Here is a 5,047-nt window from a genome sequence, read left to right on the forward strand (position 1 = left end):
CTACCTCTGTATTTTTCCCTCTCTTTTGAACTTCTTATTTTACTTAATTTTCTTTATTTGTATATACTTCTTACTGTAATTTATAGCTTCTATTATTAAGTATTGCCCTGTACTGCTGCTGCAAAACAACAAATTTCATGACATATGCCAGTGATACAGAAAACAAAGAAATTTCTAGGAAAAAAATACAGAAAGAAGTTAACCATCACTGAACAATTGCCTGTATACTGTACATGATTAGATAAAAACACAAGCAAGCATAAGAAAATTGAACTAGAAGGGAAATAACTGTCTACACCCGAATCCAACGCAGGCTGGAAGAAACCTCAAGATACTTCACAAGTGACATTTTAACAGGCCCAGTGAGCCACCATGTGCAGAGTTCAGCCAGGTTTTATAATGTGGGGTGCAGTGAAAACAGAACTTCAGTACGATATTCAAACTCAAAAACAGCTGCATTATAAAACTGTTAATTCCATTTTACGCATGCTTTTGGATCCTAAGCTCGATCACAGATGGATCTCAATGCTGTAATGATTCTTTTCCCCATGGTTAACTTCAATTAAAAATTTCCAGCTAATTTTTCTACACACGTTCAATCAGCTCTTTATTACCACTCAATAATGTCTCTATCAGAATCCTGTAATGCAAGCTTCTTTTTAGTTAATGCTCAGATCACAGACATCCACTATGATGATCACTTCCACAAATAGCTGTAAAACAGAATAACCTCCTCTATGATCTACTGGAGACATGAAGTAGGGCTTTCCTCCTTCAGCTTGTAGGTAGATCACAGCACACGAGTCTCTTTGTTCCTCTATATCAATCACAAGAACTAGTGTTTTTAAGAACAAAATAGTTCTTATTAGTTACATGTACATCAAAACATCAAATCCTACAGTGAAATACATCGTTTTCCTTCAATGACCAACGCAATCCGAGGATGTGCTGAGGGCAGCCCACGTGTGTCAGCAAGCTTCTAGCGCCAGTGCAGAATGTTCACAACTAACCTGTATGTCTTTGGAATGTAAGAGGAAACCAGAGCACCCAGAGGAAACCCACATGGTCAGAGGGAGAACGTACAAACCCTTTACAGACTGAACCCCAATTGCTGGTGCTGTTAAGTTTTATGCTAGGCTCTATGCTATCATGCTGACCCATGCATTGGATGTGCAGACTTCTTGTTAGGAGGGAGGAGAAGATGGTGACGCATGCAGCGCGTGCGGCTGTTCCAAGTTAATATTGTATGTGTTAACTAGGGGGCCATGCACAATCCGGATCTGATGGAGACCCGCTTCATTGCCGCTGCTACTGTGCCATCAAGAATCTCTGGAGGGGAAGGCCCCAGGTCCTCGGCTTTGCCTATTGCCTGTTGCCGGGGCCGGGGTCGAAGCGCTTGGCAGAGATGGTGCTCGGTGCTCAGTGTCGGAGATCTGGTCGGAGGCTCGGAGTTTTCGGACGGACTCGGAGTCGGACTGTGGCCGGATGCTTCCAGGATGCTGCATCGGCAAGTTTGCGGCGCTGGAGGTTCACCGTCTGCGTGAGATCATGGGACTTACGAGAGACTTTGGGACTTTTACCATGCCATGGTCTGTTCTTATCAAATTACAGTATTGCTTTGCACTGTTGTAACTTTATGTTATAACTATGTTGTTTTTTGTTAGTTTTTAAGTCGGTTTGTCATGTATCATTCTGGAAAAACATTGTATCATTTCTTAATGCATGCATTACTAAATGACAATAAAAGAGGGCAGTGTGTCCTCATAATCTAACCTAATTTACATTTATACAGTACAGTTAACTTGGTAAAATAACCCAAGGTGCTTTGTATGAATGTTATCAAATGATATGGACACCAAGCCACATAAGGAAACATCAGGGCAGGTGGTCAAATGCTTTGGTCTAAGGATAGGCTGTAGAGATTGCCTCAGAGAGAAATGAAAGATAGAGGAGAGTGGCAGGAAAATTTAGAAAGGAGAGGGCTGAGAAATCCTTGACAGCTGAAGGGATGGCCACCAATCGAGAAGCATTTAAATTTCAGGAAGTTTAAGAGATTGGGCAGGAGCTCAGAGCCTTCTAAGGGATGTAAGGCTGGGGGAATTCACTGAGTTAGAGGGCAAGATGGCAGGGAGAGATTTTAATGCAAGATTTCAATCCAGGATAGAATATGAAGAATTGGACTTTTACTAAGGCTTAGATGGCACATCATCATCATCATTATGTGTCGTGTCATATGATGTGGGCGATCATGGTCCATGGCCATGACTGTCCTTGGCAAATTTTTCTACAGAAGGGGCTTGTTATTGCCTTCTTCTGGGCAGTGTCTTCACAAGAAACATGACCCCAGCCATATCAATACCCCAAACTTATACCTCCTTTGGTAGCGATGTATCGCCACCCCGCAACCCATTAGAAAGCAGAGGGGTATTAAGCAGGAAGGAGTGAAATTGGATTGGTCTTCATGGGGTTCGATAGGCAAAAACGTACAAAAGACGTAAAATGGGAAGCTTGCCTGGAGTGTGGTGAAACAGGCGTGTCCAGAGGACACAAAGATATAGGTGAATATTTCAACCTTAGATAAAGTAAAGTCTAAGGGAATTAGGCAATCTTAGCTTAGGTGGACCTGTGGACCAAAGCAGACAGCACACCTCACTTTATCTACCACTACAGTCAGAAGGAATAGGGACAGAGGAATGGAGGTGTGAAAGGTAATGAGTCCAACCTTCCTAATATTTGAAAGAACTTCCTGCACATCAATGCCAGATAAACTGCAAAACAATGTGGTTGCAAGAATTGATAGTGAGTTAGAGATTGGTATTGTCAGCTTACAACTGCAAACTAATGGTGTTTGTGAATGAAGTGGTTGGGCATGGCGTGATCATTGAAAGTACGACTGGGTGAAAATTAGATCCTTGGATGGCGCTATGGTAATTCTGCCGGAATGGTGATAATTCACTGCGGCCGATTGGATGAAAATGGACCTGAGGAAATGTCTGGAGGATGTTGGACGGGCCTTGGAGGAGAACGGTGAGCTCACTAGTGCAACTGATGGGCCAGCAGGGTTGTGACAGGGCAGTTTATCTTTGAGCCATTTTCGTCATGTTGATGAGGTAGAGGGATTCTCATGTGATGTTTGCTTGCCTTCTACTCCTTCAGAAATAGATAATGATGTGGCCCAATAGCAACCATCATCCACAACGTGTAATGGAAAGTCTCCCTTGAGTGTTAGAAATTGGACCCATGCACTTACCTCTCACTGTGTAAGAAAAAAAACAAACTCTAACATGCCCCTTATACTTTCCTCCATTGACAGAAGTTTTTTATACACAGTTGTAAAAAATATTGGTGTGTGCATGAAAGGTCCTGCCACAGGCAGATACATTAGGGACATTTAAGAGACTTGTAGATAGACACATGGATGATAGAAAAGTGGAGGGCTATGTAGGAGGGAAAAAGGGAGGGCTATGTAGGAGGAAAGTTTAAACTAATCTTAGAGTGGGTTAAAATGATGACATAACATTAAATAATTTACTTATTGACATACAGCGTGTAATAGGCCCTTCTGGATCTACAAGCCAGGCCATCCAGCAATCCCTTGATTAAACACAAGCCTAATCACAGGGCAATTTACAAAGACCAATTAACCGAGCAACCGGTACATCTTTGGACTGTGGGAGGAAACCAGAGCACCTGGAGGGAACCCACACAGTCACGGGGAGAGCGTATAAACTCCTTACAGGCAGTAGCGGGAATTGAACCCGGGTCACTGACACTGCAAAGTATTGTGCTAACCACTACGCTATCGTGTACCCATTGGGCCAAAGGTCCTGTACTGTGCTGTAATGTTCTACGTTGCTTGTGTTCTAGGAAGATGTCAGGACAGACTGCAGCAGGTGATCTGAGTTTTGCCTTTATCTCTGCAAAGAAGATCAGAGAGACAAATTAGACGGGGAGAAACAAATTCCAAACTGATCAAATAATACTGGACAAAAAGGAATGCTGTTCTTAGCTCAAGTGTAAAACCTCCAGGAATTCATTCCTTAAACTTTTAGGTCTTGTAACTCAATTCTCGTCTCTATAAGAAACAAAAATAAGTGATTCTCCTTATCCCACCATCACAATGTCCTCTTATACCTTGTGAAAGGCTGGGTTAAAAACCTGGGCCCAACACATTGATGCAATCATGAAGGATGAACACCAGCAGCTCCACTTCATTAGCAGTTTGAGGAGATTTGACTCTTTGACCAAAGACTTACAAGTTTCTGGTGGAGAGTGTTCTGACTGGTTGCCTCACTGCCTGGTACAGACACCAATATGTAGAGTCATAAGGGGCTGCAAAGGGTTATAGAGTCAGACTGCCCCATCACTGGCACAGCCCTCTCCACCGTTGAGGACATCTTCAAAAGGCAATGCCTCAAAAAGACAGCATCCATCATTAAGGACTCCCATCACCCAGGACATGCCCTTTTCTCAATGCTACCGTCAGGAAGGAGGTACAGAAACCCAAAGACCTATGTTCAATGTTTCAGGAACAGCTTCTTCCCCCCTGCCACCAGATCACTGGATGGACAATGAACTCTTGTACACTATCTCAATTTTTTTGCACTACTTGTTTAATTAAAGTTTAAAAAAAAAACATTTCTTATTATAATTCATAGTTTTTTATTATTATGTGCTGCAATGGCAAGACAACACATTTCATGACATATGCTGGTGATATTTAACCTGATTCTGATTCTGATAGTAACAGGAAGGCAGATGGGAACTTGCTGTCATTGCAGTCATCATCTTGGACACCAGGTGGCAGTAAAATAGAGCTGATGAAACTGTGTGTAATGACCAGAGGAAGCAGATGAGGAGGGTCACGGTAAGTGGCATGGTCCATGACATCAGAGCCTTGTTACTGGGATGGTGGACTGGAAGGGGATGCTGAGTCTGGCTTCAAATGGATTTGTGGCCCAGAGTCAGTCAGCTCTGCCCTGCAGGTCCCATTGTTCTGACACAGACAGAGGTGCAGAATTAGGCCATTCAGCCCATCGAGTCTGCT

This window comes from Mobula hypostoma, chromosome 2, assembly GCF_963921235.1.
Source record: "Mobula hypostoma chromosome 2, sMobHyp1.1, whole genome shotgun sequence".
Lineage (NCBI taxonomy): Eukaryota > Metazoa > Chordata > Chondrichthyes > Myliobatiformes > Myliobatidae > Mobula > Mobula hypostoma.